Consider the following 16,751-nt stretch of genomic DNA (forward strand, 5'->3'; position numbering starts at 1 on the left):
TACTCTCGGGGATTCCTCCAGTGGCCCTGCCCTATGACCACACTGCCTGCTATGACGACGATGACAGAGCCAACCTCTGGAATGCTGTGACGTATCCAGGGCCCATCACTGCCATCCGTCTCTGGATGCCAGTCTTCCTCCTACTGAGGTTTGGGGGAAGCAGAGGGTAAGGGGCAGAGGGCAGCCAGCTCAAGTGCATGTAGCCAGTCCCCTTTTCCAGGCCTAGAAGGGCTCTAGCTCATTGTTGGGGTAGTAGGAATACCAACAGCTAACATGCCCTCAGTGTGTATTGTACGCTTACCGAGTTAAGGCCTTTGCATGCCTTATTATCTCATTTAATTCTCACAGCAACCCAACTAGGTAGGTAACTGTTACTGTCTCTACTAAGCAAACGAGCAAACTGAGGCTTAGAGAAATTACATAACTTGCTCAGGGTCATGAAGCCATGTTTGTTGGTTTCATGAAGTGCGTAGCTTTAGGGGTCATACTCAACAGTTTTCCTTTGCTAAAGGGTGGCTGTGCCAAGCATGCACCTTACCTTTGGCCCTGGCACCCCATCTCCCCATCCATGTGCTTAGGAGAAGCTTCAGTTCAGGTCATGCCTAAGGAATGTAGGTCCCACAACCAAGAGGATGGAGGGAGACTAAGACTGAGTCTGTCCTCTGCTTGCCAAGTTCAGCACGTGCCTGAGCTTGGAACTAAGCTGTTGGGAGGCAGGGGAGCCTCTTTCTATATTGTCAGAAGACACTGCAGGCTTGTGGCAGCCCTGGACCAGCTCTTCCTGAAGGAGACTGGAGCTAAGCTGACACTGTCCGAAACATTACTATTCACCACCTGCTCTTCTGGCTACCCCACCCACACTCCTTAGCATACCTGGTCCGTTCTCACGTTGGCCTGAGAAACATCTTTTTTAAAGTTAGCATGCTAGTCCCTGCCTGAAAGCTCTTCTTGACTTCCCACGGCTTATAAATAAAGCTCAAGTTTTTCTCCAGGCATAGAAATCTTTCACAAGCTTGTTGCAGATACTCTCTAGCATCATCTTCAGCCACTCTCCCTGAAGTTAAATGTTCCTGCCAAATTCAGATTTCCTCTCTTCCCTGGAGATGCCTGATCCTTTCTAACCTGTGCCTTTGTACTTACTCTCTTTCTGCCTGGAATGCTTTTCCTCCATTCTTACGTTTTGCCCAGAAAATTCCAGTTATTCCATTGTCACCCAACTCAAATGTAAACACTTTACAAAACTTTCCTCAGTTTCTTTGGGCAACATTAGCTGCTCTGTTCTCTGAATCCCAAATACAAACATCATTATACCAGAATTATTTGTTTCTCCTATCCCTGTGTTTGAAACCCAGGAGTCTGGGGCCAGGTTTAGACTCTGGCTCCAATTCATTCTATGTGTGTGATGTTGAATATGTTACTATACTTCCTTAAGCTGCCATTATCAGATGTGTAGGATGGGGTGATATATGCACCTTATCTCAACTCCATGTTTCCAAAGGATAATGGAGAGTGCTTACCAGAAGAGGAAGAATACAATAAGAGCTGGATGATTGTGAGCTATTGTAATTACTGTTCCATTTATAGCATGCATAGGAAGTTGTACAGGAGAAACTAAAAATAATACGTTAATAATTCATTAATGTGGGCGCCTGGGTGCCTCAGTTGGTTAAGCGACTGCCTTCGGCTCAGGTCATGATCCTGGAGTCCCGGGATCGAGTCCCACATTGGGCTCCCTGCTCGGCGGGGAGTCTGCTTCTCCCTCTGACCCTCCCCCCTCTCGTGTGCTCTCTCTCTCTCTCTCATTCTCTCTCTCTCAAATAAATAAATAAAATCTTAAAAAAAATTCATTAATGTGTTAATGATCTGTGGTCTCCATCAACTGTATTCACCTGCATATGACACATAACTAGCTCTACAAAAAGTCAGACAGAAATAATCCCTGTCCTATAAGACAGAAAACATTACAGGTAAGTAAATAGGATGTGAGAGAATAAAACATAAAAGCATACATTCAAAGTTATGCACATGTCTGCAGCCCCCACCCCACTCCACGTGGGAGGCCTGCGCTACGCCTTTTCTCTTTTCATCGTGGTTTCCCCTCGGCACTGCTGCTGTCACAGGCACTATCGCAGAGAGGTCAGGAGCATGGACTCTGACAGAGCACGCCTGTGTTCGAATCCCAGCTCTTCTACTAACTGGCTTTGGCCCTGAACAAATTCCTGAGTTCTCTGCCTCAGTTTATTCACCTGCAAAATGGGGGTGATTAGTCGTTCCTATCCTGTAGCATTGTTAGGAAGATTAATTGAGTTAATTCATGTAAAACACTTAGCACATGTCTGGTATATGTTAAGAGCTCAACAGCACTTACTATAATGGCTTTTTAAAAGTTAACTTCTTCTTGAGGTAATGAGGAGAGAAATCGTTGGAATTTCCTGTCCAGTTTGGCTAAGTATTTCCAGATCAGGAGGGAAGTTCTTCCTCTCCTTGCTGACATTCCAGAAAGACACCAGGAGAAAGGGACAGGTTATCAGGGATCATGGGAAAGGTGTAAGATCCGCGGCTACAGGAGAGGGGAAGGGCCCTCTCCAGGATCTCCTGGGGTTAAGATGCGATAACTGGGGGGGGGGGGAAGGACATGGGGGTTAGTCTGCCTGAAATGAAAGGCTCAGAGGGTCAGACCAACTCAAGGGAAAGAGATAAAGGAAACACCCTCCAGAGCTGACTCTGTGGGGCAGGACCTGGTGCATCCCCTCCTGGTCGATAAAAGTAACAGGGGCTGGGGATTGTTTCTGGAGCAGTGGGAGCTGAGCTGTGTTGGAGGCTGGAGGTCTGGTTTGCAATGTGGGGAGGTTGCCTTGGTTCAGGTGTGAGTCGACTGGGGTGAGTAAAAATCAATCCGCATAAATTTTCTGAGCAACTACATTAAAAAAAAAAAAAAACAACACTTAATGGAGAACATAAGAACATCTACAGAAGCGAAGGGCATAGTAAACTGGATTCTAATACCCCGATATTTCATTTATACTCTTACCCATACTCTCCCCTACCTCATTGGATTATTTGAAGCAAATGCCGAACATGGCGCCATTTCACCCATAAATGCATCAGTAAGTATCTCTAAAAGATACAGACTTTTCTTTAACTTAACTAAATTACCATCATTACTGTGAAACAAATTAGCAGTGTTTCCTGAATATCATCAATGAGCACCTACGTACTTGAGGGGAATTTTACAGCTGGCCTAACCGACCTTTCCCAATTATCCTTTTCTTTCTTTCTTTCTTTTCTCTTTTTAAGATTTCACCCATTTATTTGAGAGAGAGAGAGCACGGATGAGTTGGGGGGGCAGAGAGAGAGGGAGAAGCAGACTCCCTACTGAGCAGGGAGCCCCACGCAGAGCTCAATCCCAGGATCCCAAGATCATGACCTGAGCTGAAGGTGGATGCTTAACTGACTGTGCCACCCAGGCGCCCCTCAATTATCTTTTTTTCTCCAGCCAGTTGGCTTGTCTTTCTGATGGTCCTCTATTTTAAAAATTCACCCATGTCCTCCTTAACTCTGGCACTTTCTCCCCCCTCCCTACACAACGTGAGTGCCCCTGTCACCACCCTCTCCCTGCCTCGTCACGGAGGGACATGCCTGAGACACTGGCCGGTTCAGCACAGTAGGCCATTCCGCAGTCTAAAGCTGCTGTGGGGGTATGCTTGGGTAGCTCGCTGGTTAACTACAACCCAGGGTAAAAGACACACTGCCAAAGCCCAACTCAGACAGATTTCAAAGATTTAAAAACAAAAAATCAGGTAATTCTCCTAGCTGTTGGTGGCGAGCTGGGATGAGGAGCTGCCTTGGAGAAGGAAGAATTCTGGGAAATTAGTATGGACCTGTCGGCCCTCCCTCCCTGACGGCAACACCTGTGGAGGCCTGAGGATTATTAACAACAGCAACGAATGCCCCTAGCATGGTCCTCTCAGCTCACAAAGTCTGTCACATATGCTATCTCTGTGAGTCCTTCAGGCCCCTAGGACAGGGGTATGACCAACTGACATCCTGAGTGGTTAAGTGGCTCAGCCATGTCTCATACCCTGTCCGCAGCAGAGCTACCTAGAAGACTTTGACAGCAATCCTATGCTCCTTCCACACACAGACCCCACACTGTCTGCCCTGGGTCATAGCCTGGTGACTAACAGACGTATCAGCAAGAACTGCACTAACTTAGCACTTACCCTTGGCCAGGCACTTTCCATGATTAACTCACATAATCCTCCAACAATCAGTGACTCGGGAGCCCTTATTATTCCTAAATTACACATGAAGATACCAAAAACACAGAGAAGTTAAGAAACGTGCCCCAGGTCACACAGCTAGCAAGCTTTGAATGGGAAATGAAGCTGAAGGGCAGTAAAATTCAAAAGCTTATACTTTGAAAAAAGGGAAAAAGGAAAAAAATACAAGTTTCTTTTTTGTGGGAAACAAAATACCACACAACACTACAGGAATTAAAAGAGCACATTTCTCTTAAGCAGCCTGGGCCCCAGACCAGACATTGGCCCGGCCCCCTGGACTTGTCCTCACATGCTGAGAGACATCAACATCACCAAGTGGAGCAGGTGACTAGGGCACAAGTGTGGGGCGTGGCTCCGAGCCTGGCTCTGGGAAGCTGAGTGCTGACAACATCACGCTGCACTAGGCCAAGCCCTGGGAAGGTCCAGAATGAGTCACTGTTGCAGGATGACCCTGACAACACTTAGACTTTGGGAAGTGTTCAGAAAGCCTCTGTGGTCAGTACACAGACTCCTTGTACAATTCTAAATAAATGGAAAAAGAAACGAGTGTCCTCACTAGAGAGGCTGCATGCCAACACCAAAGGCTCACACAAAGAACATGAACCTACCCAGGACTCACACACCTACTGCATCCTTGGGTCCTGGGCGTGACAGATGCCACAGCCCTACAGCAGTCACACACACACCTGCAGACGTCTCCCCACCTTATTCTTTATACCCAGCTCTATTTCTGGACTTTGCTATCAATACTGCCTCATGCCAGACACTTTGTTTTGTCATGTGGTGTGAGCAAGAGGAAATGGTGCTTACTACAGGAGGTAATTATTAATTTTTTAAAAACTCTGAAACCCTAATTAAAGTTTTGGATGTTTTTTTGTAGTTGGGACTTCAAGAGGTGTTTTGATTTTCTTGGTTTGCAAAGCCAGGCGATGGCAGCGGGGTGTGTGCTGCAGGACCACGTCCCAGTCCCCGGCGTCGTCTATTTGCATGTGGGCCCGGATTTGTCTTTGGCTTCTTGTATGGTTTGGGATGAGACCCTCGCGTCCCAGGGGAGGGGGGCAGGTGTTGCTCCAGTCGAGCGAATGGAACCAAATTACAGGCCCGTCTGTCACCTCCTCTGGGAGAAGGTGGAGGGAGGGGGGCCTGGAGGGAGGGAAGGAGGGGGGAAGGGGGAGAGAGAAGCGCCGCCGCCGCCGCCGCCGCGGCCCGGAGAACAGAGAGCCTGGCATCCTGCTCAACCCGCGGGAGCACGGTGAAGAGGGCCACCGGCGCTAGACACGTCTACCTACGCAGGGCCGCGCAGCAGCGGATGTGGGGAGCGGGGACCACACTGCCACCCTGGGGCCCGCGGGATAGGCCCGCGCCCCCGGAGCTCTTCACTGACCCTCTGGAGATCCGCAGCCACTTAGGCCGCGTGTCCGCGGCGCCAGCGACCACTCACACTGGAATTAGTTTCACTAAATTGATGCATTTTCTGACTGCAGGGATTTGGGGTTTGTGTCTCTATTCCATCAAATCTACTAAAAACTAACATCCCACACACCCATGGCCTTAATCGCTTGGTCTACAATAACGGCTTGCTCACACATGCACTCTTTAATTAATCCACACCAATTTGCACGTGTAGGCCTAGATGCACCACCCTGATTGTAGACCTGGGTGGGCACAGCCACTGCCCCTCTGCTGGGATTTGTCCTTCAGCCAGAGAGAGCACACGCTGATACTACCTGGAGATGTCCTGCAGCTTCCTGAACTGTTTGCAAAGTGACTTGGAGGCTGCTAGAGATAACCAGAGATAACAATGAACACTTTGCTGTCTGGGGCAGCCTCTGGAGAGCATCTTTCTCCTGAAGGCCCCAGGGGGGCAGAGCAATGTTATTCTAAGCTACCTGAGAAAAACACAAACAGATAATGTGGGCCTTCTGTGGCACGCAGTGGACAGGAATAATAAATTGCCATCATTTTGCTTTCTCCTGTAGATAGAATGGTACAAAGAATATAAGAGAGGAATGAGGGCAGAAAAGAGCTCAAACCAGAAAGAGTGGTTCTAATGCAAAACAAGTTCTTGTCGAATTCTTCAGACTCGTGTGGAGAAAACAGTGTTTCACATGCTTTATTCTCTCTCCCTGCCTCTGGGGTAGGCAAGGTTAAAGCAATTGTCAGCTCCTACTAGCTCTTTCAATAAGGGAAGAACTGAGGCATACAGTGATGATGTACTGCAGGCCCAAGAAGAGACAAATTCCTTCCCCTTCTCTTCGACAATAAAATGATTGACAGAGATAATTCCCCATGTGAGATGAAAAAAGAACTGCTAGCAGATAATGGCTGTGCTTGGATGGTGGCTGGTGAGACTCTGTCCACCCGATGTCAAGTGATGACTGAAAAGGGAAGCATGAATTCCATTATCCAGCTGTTGTTGCTGCTGGTTGCCAAAATATCCAGATGTTCCCAAACATCTGGGTCCTTGACAGCATGTTTTTACCATATATCCAGATGCTTGGTATTGTGTAGACAAAGGCCAAACCTAGACACAGAGAAGCAAAGTAACTCCCTGGACAGAGGGGTGCCAAGAGCTGGTTAGGAGAGTGAGAAGGGAGATCACGTAGTGGTGGGGGAAGAGAAAGAGAAATTAAAGGGAAAAACACAGGTGAGAGGATTAAAGAAATAAAAGTAAATGTTCAAAAAGAGAACAACTTGGTTTCCTAAGAGCCTGTACCTTGGCTTCACTCTTACCTGTCTCCATGAGAAGCGGCTCTGCTTGCCCGGGTCTGGCTCATAAAAGGCACAAAGGAGCGAGCGGGAAGATACCCATGAGGAGACCTAGAGCAGCAGTCTGGGCCCAGACTCTAGCCCCACCCAGGGCAGGTGGCTGTGTGTCTGCAGAAAGGGGAGACTCCAAAGTGGAAAAGTGATCCACATGGTGGGGGGAAGTGGTTATCACACAGGACGAAAAGTCGAAATTCCAGTCAAGGATGTCCATGTTAAGCAAAGCCCTGAAGTGTCTCGATTAGTCAACTTTGTTTCCAGTTATCAATCAGGATGAGGAGCTTGGTATTGAAAGAACCAGTGATGGTGTAACAGAAGGAAAAGGGTAATTGACTGGGGGAAGGTTGTGCAGTTCAGTGACAGATTTAGAGGAGGGGACTTGATCTGACTGAGGTGATGGTGGGAGTAAGTGTTAGGCTTTCAGAATAGCTCACAAAGCCCCTTGTAATTCCCAAGCTGTCTGTTATCTGTGAAATGCAAATCAGGAGGGGAGTGACATCATGTCGGATTATGGCCACAGGGAGTAATTATTTGGACATTAGAGGCTACTGAAGGGAGTGGTTGACAATATTAATGATGTCCAGATGGACGAAGTGTGATACTAAAATTATTTTCTAGTACAAAGAACCATGGAATTTTTATCAGGGTTTCTTTTCTATTGGACAGCCTCTATCTCTTGAAGGTTTGCCCCTCAGAGATAGTGATCCTAAGAGATGGTCTCTGGAATCAAAGCACAATGGGGTTTACAGAAAGGAGCCACAGTCTCCAGTTCCTTGGAAGAAAGGCGCAATCAATATGCAAAACATTCACATAATAATTATGACTATAAAAAGAGGAAATAATCTCAAGGTGCTGTCTATAACAAGCTGGTGATTGGAAACCCTTCTCTCCCAACACTCGCCCCACCCCATTCTGCCTTTCCATCCAAATACAGCAGCGTGCAGCAACTTGTTGCTCCTCATGGCACTCTCCCCTCCCCTCCCCTCCCCTGCAATACAAACACTAACATAGACACATTGGCCATTAATACTGGTATCAATTGCATAAGCACAGGTAACCGTATTCTCAACCATCAATAAACATGAGGAGAAAGGCATCCTGGCCAAGACATCAGTGTGAACAAAAAAACACAAAACAACAACTACAAAATAAATAAATAAATAAATAAAGGAGAAAGCCACAACCTGAGATCCAAATCGGGAAAGACTAATAGGCAATGGAAGGTTACAGGAAACCAGTCTCAAGAAGACCCAGAGGCAAATATGCTGATCTGGACGGCAGACCTGACCATTCCATCCAAAGTTCTGCTCTCTCCACAGAGCAGGTATCAATATTTGAGGAGAAATTCACCAGGGCTCCAAACCTGCTACTCATCTTTCTGCCCCATGTAAGAGTAAATGATGCAGCCAGAAGCAGCCAAAACAAGCAGTTTTCAATATATATGAAGTTCCTGAATACAATTAAAGGGATCAGAGGGCAGGTGATGTTTTGGCCTCTTATATCTGAAAGTCATTAAATGGCTAAAGAGGAGGTTTCAGAAAATGAATAGGTAACTCCAAAGATGGTTTTGAAGATCCCCTTCATCCCTGCCCTCCATAAGTTGTGGCTTATAATACCAAAATGCAAGGCTCTTGGCAAGGGTCTATTTATGTAGACTGCGATTCCCCTAAGTGAGAAGACTTCTAAATGCTCCCATACCCTTTGTACCAGCCTCTGTCGTATCACTGATGTCACTGCACTGTACTGGCCTGTTTAAATTTTTCTGACTCCTCCCTTAGGCTATGAGCTACCTGAAGGCAGGCAATCTTACTGGCCACTGAATCATTAGCACTTAGGATGTGCCTCAATTAATATTTGAATAATAAACTGGAGGAACATCATGGAAGGCTTTGCAAACTGTTCAAGAGGGTCTGGCATGGAAATTTGACAGAGAGGAAGACAAATATTTATGAAATCATTAAATCCACTATTAAAGAGGATATAATAAACCCCCTGTTACAGAGGACATATAAGAGGACAGCAGCAGTGGAGAAGGTACCTAGTAATTATTAAGAGAAAATAGGTGGAAAGAAGATTAGGAATGAAATGTATTATCCCATCCATATGCCAATTCAATTCAGTTATCTGAATTCAATTCAACAGGTATTTACTGAGTACCTATATGCCACTGTCCATCATATACTATACGAGTAATTGTAACAGGAGTACACAATTTTTAGACAAGAATATAAATGTTTTGCAGAAGAGCTTAAGACTGGTATTTGGGTACATATGAATGGAAGATGTAAGTAGTTCAAACAAAGCAGTAAAGTATGGTTTAGATCAAGGATTGGTGATACTTCTGATGTAAATATTATATGAAATTCACATTTCAGTGTATGTAAATAAAATTATATTGGAACCCAACCACACCCATTTGTTTACTTGTGGTTTATGACTGCCCTTGAGCTACAAGGGCAGGATCAAGTAGTTGCAACAGAATTTATGTTCCGTAAAACCTAAAATAGTAATTACCTGGCTCCTTACAGAAAGTTGAAAAACCACTGTTGAAAGCAAGAGCTCTAAAATCAAAACACCTGGTTTCAAATCCCAGTGTACCACTGTTTACTAGCCATGAGATTTTGGTAAGTTACTTTTCTGTACCTTGGTTTTATCATGTATAAAATGGGTATAACAATGGCACCTTCTTCAAGGGAATGTTGAAAGAAGTAGGGTGTTTAGAATGATGTTTAGAATGCATTTAGAAATATAAAGAGTACTCAAAACTCAACAAGATAACATGAAACCCAATTAAAAAACTGCACAAAGGATTTAAACAGCCACTTCACCAAAGAAGAGATAAGGATGGTAAACAGCCATCTCTACATGTAGAGTTGCTCAATATCATTAGTTAATAGGAAAATGAAAATTAAATCTGTGATGAGATATCACTGCACAACTATTAGAAAAACTTAAAAAACAAAACCCAAAACTTACAATACCAAGTGCTGGCAAGGATGTTGAGCAACTGGAACTTTTACACACTGTGAGTGGGAATGCAAAATGGTACAGTCCCTTTGGAAAACAATTTGGTTATCTCTTATAAATATCCACTTACCAAAAGACTCAGTAATTCTACTCATAGGTATTTACTCAAATGAAATGAAAGCATATGTTCACACAAAGACATATACATGAATGTTTTTTAGCAGCTTTATTCATTATAGCCTTAAAGTGGAAAGGACTCAAATGTCCACAAACCAATGAATGGATAAACAAATTAGAGTACATCCATACAATAGGACACTACGCAGCAATTAAAAGGAATAAACCAAACATACACTAACACAGATGATTCTCAAGAACATTACGCTAAGAAGTCAGACAAAACAGGTTACATACTGTATTGGTCCATCCACATGACATTCTAGAAAAGGCAAAAATATAAAGACAGAAATAAGACCAGTGGTTGCTAGGGTTTGGGATGGGTGTAGAGACTGACTACAAAGAATTATGAGGAAACTTTTGGTGTGATGGAAATAGTCTATATCTTGATTGTGGTAGTTAGGTGACTATATACAATTCAACAAACTATATGTCCAAAAAGAACATAAGTCATATTTCTAAATCCCACTTTAAAAAATTAGCATCCTGAAAATTTCCAGAAAATTAAAGATTTGTTATAAATTTTCTGTGAAGGGGAACAGACCTAGCACAAGGTAGCAGCTGCACAAATTTTTAATGAGAAAATTCCTGGATTAGAGAATGACCCAGGTAAATTGAAGTCTCAATAAAGTTTTAAAATCTATTCTATAATCCAATAAATCTATTATATAATCACTATATTATACACCTGAAACTTAAGAGTGTTAGGAAAAGAAGTACTGTTCACAAAAGTTGGCCATAGTTTTAATAATAATAAGCCATTTAAAAGTAACTTTTTCTTTTTTCATATGCTTTTTTTGGATGCACCTGTTTTAAAAAATCATCTTCTAGATTGGGTCATTACTTCATCTACCTCTCAAACAGATTAATACCAGAAAAAAATCAACATCTTTTCTGTACTGATACCTTCAAATTGGAGTTCATAAGCTAAGCTAAATGGATTTTCAAATTGACCAGAAAACAAAACAAAACAAAACCAATCCCAAGTCTAAGTGTGGCTGAGTCCTGGGATGCTTCCCTGACCTCCAGGTAGACTGAGGAGCCAAGGCTTCCCCTTCCCACTACTTGGATCAAAAACGTATTAAGTTAACACTGCTCCCCTTCCTGCCCCCCTTTCCTGCTCACCCCCCTTCTACCCTCCTCTTACCTTCCACAGTACAGTGCATGGGGGATTTCAGGATCTACATTTGGGAGAGTCTCCCACGTTGATAAATGTAGGAGATAATTTTTACTATTTTAATAGTGATTATTTAAACTTGAAGAGGGGCTAGAATTTATTTAAATATTTGTTTATTTATTTGAGAGAGAGAGAGCATGCACACTGGGCAGCAGGGGAGGAACAGAGGAAGAAGGGAGAAGCAGACTCCCTGGCCCAGTGGGGAGCCCAACAAAGGGCTTGATCCCTGGAACCTGAGATCATGACTTGAGCCAAAATAAGAGTTGGACGCTCAACTGACTGAGCCACCCAGGTACCCCTAGAATTTTTTAAAGTAAGGGAGATTTTGGCCTATATGTTTTCTCCTTGTTTAAGAAAAAAACTAATAAAATACTATTTAAAGTAGAGATATGGAGTATATTTAATCTCAGAATGAGTCATGGAGCAAGCACTGGGTGATGTATGAAATTACTGAATCCTATATTGTACACCTGAAACTAATATAACACTGTATGTTAACTAATGAGAATTAAAATAAAAACTTAAAAAAAAAAGAATGAGTCATGGAGTAACCAGTTTAAGAGAACAAGAGAGTAGACTGATCCCACATCGTATCTCCTCTTTCTTCCAAGGCTCTGTTGAATTATAATAAAAGAATAAATATAGATACAACCTCAAAATAATGAAGAAAACAGAAGGCAAGTTATCAGCAAAAGAATAATTTCAACATATTTTTGGTAAAAGGTGGAAGTATGCTGACAGATGAGCAGAACTGGGGAAACCCTAGCCTAATTAAACTATGCACTGAGGGGACTTCATCACAGGATGTGTCCAGCAAATTCTGAGAGTTTCAGGTTGTGAATAGCAGATATAATGAAAGTTGGGAGTGAGAAGTGAGGTTGAAAATTGAGAAAGTAATTGAAGATTTATATATAGAATAGATGAACTTGTCTGCCATTCCTATTCCCACTCTTAACCCATGGGAAAAAAGTAGATAGACATTTACTTTTAGGCAAAAAATAGGATTCTTCTCAATTTCTTTAGAAAAGAACTACCCCACATGGGTGCTAAGAGTCCAGGTAAACTCTCCTTGTTTTAACATTTATGGGGCTAAATAGTTCAAATTTCATAAAATATTAAATTCCCACCATGTTACTCCGAAATAAAGCCCAACAATCAACAAATATCACCCACATGTATAGAGCTCATGGTTAACCTTTTTATTTCCTTATTTAAAAGTGTGTACAAAAAACCAAATACCACCAGACATTTGAAGGACTGCTACAGCATAAAAAAAAAAATACTAAGGTAAATAAATCTGACATTAGAATTAACAAAGGTAATTCAGAAAATAATAACAAATTTAAGAATACCCCTGAGGAGTATCTTTGAGAGATTATATTAATAAAGGTATTGTGGTCATAGGAAAATCAGAGACAACATAATTTTTGGAGTAAAACAATGTATTTTCTAAAGGAAAAATAAATAGAAGTGTTATAAAATAAGACAAGGAAATCTCCCATGACACTGAACAAAAATATGGAAAATATAAGAGAAAAGATAAATAATATGGAGAGTCATTTTAAGAGATCTAAAACAGTAATTCTAGAAAGAAAAAATTCTAGAAAGAAAGAAATGAAGGGGAGAAAATTATAAAGAATATAATAAAATTTTCCAGACAAAAGTATACAACACCGAATTAAAAGGACCTTATCATATAGTCTCCTTTGCTTCAATTTTCTCATATGTAAAGTGGGAGAAATAATCCTACCTCACAGCACTGTTGGGTGTAATAATACATATAAAGCACTTCCAACAATCCTTGACATATAATAAGTACTCAGTAATTTTATTGCATTGTGATTATTATATTGTCAGTGAATGCAGAAACACACCCCTAAGTCATCACTTAGATCTGTTAGAAATGTTAGATCTTCAAAGATACAGAGAAACTCTGTATAAGAGTTTTCAGGAATAAAAAAGATGTCCTATAAAAGAACAAAATTTTTATTGTGTCAAAAGAAAATATATTGTGTCAAAAGAAAATAAAGCAACACTTTTAAAGACTTGAGGAAAAAAAGATTTTGAAATTGGAATTTTATACCCAACCAAGTTATCAATCAAGTGTAAAGACAGAATGAATCCTGTTTTCAAAATGCAAGACCTCAGAAAGCTTGCCTTCCACATATCCTTTCTTAGTGAATTATTTGAATACATACTGCAGGAAAAATGAGAGTTTAAACCAAAAAACAAGATAATATGAAACAAAGAATAGGTCCTATTGAGTAGAGCTAGGCAGCAAAGTCCAGATAACAATGGCATAGCTAACCTTCAGAGCAAATAAATAGTTTGGAGCAGAAAGTTGGAAGGTATCAAGATGAATGTCTTTGGGGGGCGGGGCAAGATGGCGGAGGAGTAGGAGACCTGGATTTCGTCTGGTCTCAGGAATTCAGCTGGATAGGGATCAAACCATTCTGAACACCTACGAACTCAACAGGAGATCGAAGATAAGAATAGTTAACAACACTCTGAACAGAAAAGCGACCACTTTCTGGAAGGTAGGACGTGCAGAGAAGTGAATCCGAGGCAATATTCGGGAGGATAGACGGCGGGGCAGGGGGCCTCCGTCGGCCGCTTCTGGCAAGTGCTAGAGCCGCGGAGCACAAAATCGGAACTTTTAGAAGTCGGCTCCAATGAGGGACATCGCTCCAGTGGCTAAGCGGGGGGTGGAACCCTCATGGAACAGTGTGGTCTCAGGACCCTCGGGGTCACAGAAAGACCAGGGCTGCCTGATTGTGGCAAAGCTCTCAGGTATCGGAGCGGGGAAGCTGGCTGCAGAGATGGAGCCGAGGCGTGGGCTCGCAGCTCGGGGTTGCCATAAACTGTGATCCGCGGCCCAGTTGGGCCACTGCTCCTCTAGCAGGGACCCAACAAGCGGCAGAGCCGGGGAGACTCCCCTTCCTCCCCTGGGAGGAGCGGCGCGGAAGTGCACCGCAGGGATCTGCTGGGTTTGGAGACTCCACACGGGGTCGGGTGCCAGAGATAGAAACGCTCGATCACAGGCCGGGTGAGCACGCAGTGCGGCCGGAGACCGGGGAGACAGGAGTGACTGCTTTTCTCTGGGGACACACTAAGGAGTGGGGCCCCGAGTTCTCAGCTCCTCCGGGCGGAGATTGGGAGGCCACCATTTTCACCCTGGTCCTCCAAAGCTGTACCGAGAGCTTGCAGGGAACAAAAGCTCCTGAGAGCAAACCCGAGCAGCTTGCTTAGCCCGGACTCACAAGGGCGGGGCGATTCCGCCTCCGGCAAAGACATTTGGGAACCACGGCAACAGGCCCCTCCCCCAGAAGATCAGCATGAACAGCTAGCAAGCCAAGACCAAGTTTACCGATCAAGGAGAACGGGAGAACTCCAGCGCTAGGGGAATACTGCACATAGAATTCATGGCTTTTTTACCATAATTCATTAGTTTTTCAAAGTTAATTTTTTTAACTGCTTTTTTTGAATTTTTCTTTTTCCCTTTTTCAAACATCTTATCAATCCCTTTTTAAAAAAACATTTTTTATTTTTCATTTTTAGAGTCATATTTTTATCCCTTCATAGTAGTTACCCTTATTTTTGGCATATATATATATATATATAAGTTGTTCTCTCTTTAAAATTTTGAGATACAATTTCTTCTAACAGATCAAAATATACCCTAAATCACTAGTGTATGGCTTTGTTCTATTCTCCTGCCTGATCACATTCTCTCCCTTTTTAAAATTTTTTTCTTTTTTTTCTTTTTAAATCTTCTTTCTTTTTTTTTTAAAGATTTTATTTATTTATTTGAGAGAGAGAGAATGAGAGATAGAGAGCACGAGAGGGAAGAGGGTCAGAGGGAGAAGCAGACTCCCTGCCGAGCAGGGAGCCCGATGCGGGACTCGATCCCGGGACTCCAGGATCATGACCTGAGCCAAAGGCAGTCGCTCAACCAACTGAGCCACCCAGGCGCCCAATCTTCTTCTTTCTTTTTAAAAAACAACTTCTTATCAATTCCTTTTATAAAATCTTTTATAATTTTCATCTTTACAGTCATCTGCCATCCCTTCATTGTATCAACCCTATTTTGTACATATATAAGTCTTTCTTCCTTTAAAATTTTAGCAGGCACTTTCTTCTAACAGACCAAAATATGCCCAAAAGCTAGTGTGTGGCACTGATCTAGGCACTAGCCTGATCATATATGATCATATTGTTTTTTTCTCTCTTCTTTCTTTCCCTTTCTTGTCCCCTGGTTTCAAGTCTTTTCTGATTTGTATAGAGTATATTTGCTGGAGACATTGTTAACCTGTTAGCATTCTGTTCTCTCATTCATCTGTTCTCCTCTGGACAAAATGACAAGACGAAAAAAATCACCTCAGCAAAAAGAAAAAGAGGTAGTACTGTCTGCCAGGGACCTACTCAATACTGACATTAGTACAATGTCGGACCTAGAGTTCAGAATCATGACTTTAAAGATACTAGCTGGGCTTGAAAAAAGCGTGGAAGTTATTAGAGAAACCCTTTCTGGAGAAATAAAAGAACTAAAATCTAACCAAGTCAAAATCAAAAAGGCTATTAATGAGGTGCAATCAAAAATGGGGGCACTAACTGCTAGGATAAATGAGGCAGAAGAGAGAATCAGCGATATAGAAGACCAAATGACGGAAAATAAAGAGGCTGAGAAAAAGAGAAATAAACAACTACAGGATCACGAAGGCGGAATTCGAGAGATAAGCGATACGATAAGACGAAAGAACATTAGAATAACTGGGATCCCAGAAGAAGAAAGAGAGAGAGGGGCAGAAGGTATATTGGAGCAAATAATAGCAGAGAACTTCCCTAATGTGGGGAAGGAAACAGGCATCAAAATCCAGGAGGCACAGAGAACCCCTCTCAAAATCAATAAAAATAGGTCAATACCACGACATCTAATAGTAAAACTTACGAGTCTCAGAGACAAAGAGAAAATCCAGAAAGCAGCTCGGGAGAAGAGATATGTAACCTACAATGGTAGAAACATTAGATTGGCAACAGACCTATCCACAGAGACCTGGCAGGCCAGAAAGGACTGGCATGATATCTTCAGAGCACTAAACAAGAAAAATATGCAGCCAAGAATACTAGATCCAGCTAGGCTTTCATTGAAAATAGAAGGAGAGATAAAAAGCTTCCAGGACAAACAAAAACTAAAGGAATTTGCAAACACGAAACCAGCCCTACAAGAAATATTAAAAGGGTCCTCTAAGCAAAGAGAGAACCTAAAAGCAGCATAGACCAGAAAGAAACACAGACAATATTCAGTAACAGTCACCTTACAGGCAATACAATGGCACTAAATTCATATCTTTCAATAGTTACCCTGATTGAAAATGGGCTAA

Source organism: Eumetopias jubatus, unplaced genomic scaffold, assembly GCF_037043125.1.
Source record: "Eumetopias jubatus isolate StellerSeaLion01/CBP00866 unplaced genomic scaffold, mEumJub1_p1.0 scaffold_4, whole genome shotgun sequence".
NCBI lineage: Eukaryota > Metazoa > Chordata > Mammalia > Carnivora > Otariidae > Eumetopias > Eumetopias jubatus.